This window comes from Pteropus alecto, unplaced genomic scaffold (assembly GCF_000325575.1).
Source record: "Pteropus alecto unplaced genomic scaffold, ASM32557v1 scaffold320, whole genome shotgun sequence".
Taxonomy (NCBI): domain Eukaryota; kingdom Metazoa; phylum Chordata; class Mammalia; order Chiroptera; family Pteropodidae; genus Pteropus; species Pteropus alecto.
In genome coordinates this window covers 1825932-1827260 of record NW_006429963.1, presented here as the reverse complement: position 1 = coordinate 1827260, position 1329 = coordinate 1825932, and positions in this window count along the sequence as shown.

Below are 1329 nucleotides of genomic sequence, written 5' to 3'. Positions count from 1 at the left end.
TTAGGAACCGAGTGAGTCTTGCAGAAGATCCGAGTCAACTCACAATAGACTCTGCCCCTCCTCACCAGCTCCTGGCTCAACCAGTTTTCTGCATTTTCTTTTTTGATTGTGGTGCAGGGTAAATTTACCATGCTGGCCATTTCTAAGTGGACAGCCCAGTGGTGTTCAGCAGTCGCAGCGTCGAGCGGCCGTCCCCACCACCTCCAGGACTTCCCCTCACGAACGGTCCCCGTCCTGCCCCGGAATCGCGCGGTGTTCGTCCTGGGTCCGCCGTCTCTCAGTGGCGCCGCGTCCCCAGGGTTATTCCGTGTCGCGACGTGTCAGCATTTCCTTCCTTCTTACGGCTGATGACATCCAGTGGCTGCACACTGAACCCTGTGCATCCACCGCCTGGTGACAGACACGCGCTGTGCTCCCAGCTTCTGGCTAGAGACCCTGGAACGTGGGTGTGTGAGTCCCGTGCTTTGGGGTACGTACCAGAAGCGAAAGTGCTGGATCACTGGGCGATCCACTGAGTCGAGGAAGCTCCAGGCTGCTTTCCAGCGGCTGCACCGTTCCCACCAACACCCGCTGGTCGGGTCGTTGGTTGGCTCTGGACTGTGGGGTGAGGCGCACGTCCCTGCGGCGGACGGTGGCCGCCCCGAGGGCCGTGAGGCGCGTGTCCCTGGCCGCTGGCTGCCCTGAGGTTTGATTCGCACTGCTCTTAACCATCAGTGATGCTCAGCGTTTTTCATGTTTATTGCTGGTCGCTCATACATCTTTGAAGAAACGTCTATTCGAGTCCTTCGCCCGGTTTTCAATCGTTTTCCTTGTCGGTAGCTCTGTCACATTGATACGTGACGCGCGAACGTTCTCCTGTCCTACGGCTGCTACTATGACCTTCCTTTGACACGTCTTCAGCTCTGACATGGTCCACTTTGCCGCCATCGCTGGTGCTTTTCACGGCAATGGGGAGACGTGGACGGGCGAGCACACGCCTGTGAGGAAGACACTCGTCCCTCAGCGTGGCGAAGCCCGGAAGGCTTCATGGGCGTAGTGGGCGGGGGCTTGCCAGAGGGACAGTTATGCCCATGAGGGGCAGGGAGTCATCCCGTGTGACAATGGCCGTGAAGGCTGGGCTGGGGGTCACAGGAGATGAAGATTTCAAACTACACAACGTGGGTACTTTCTCCTTTTTAGCCGAAAGTTACCGTCGATCTCATCTCAGAAAGGTTGTTCTCGCGACAGTATGGAGGGCCCCCAGGGAGGGAGGAGCCAGCAGGCGGGGACAGCTCAGGGGACAGCTTGAAGGCCTTGCTTGGACCCCCGGGGGACGGGGACGGGGAGGGG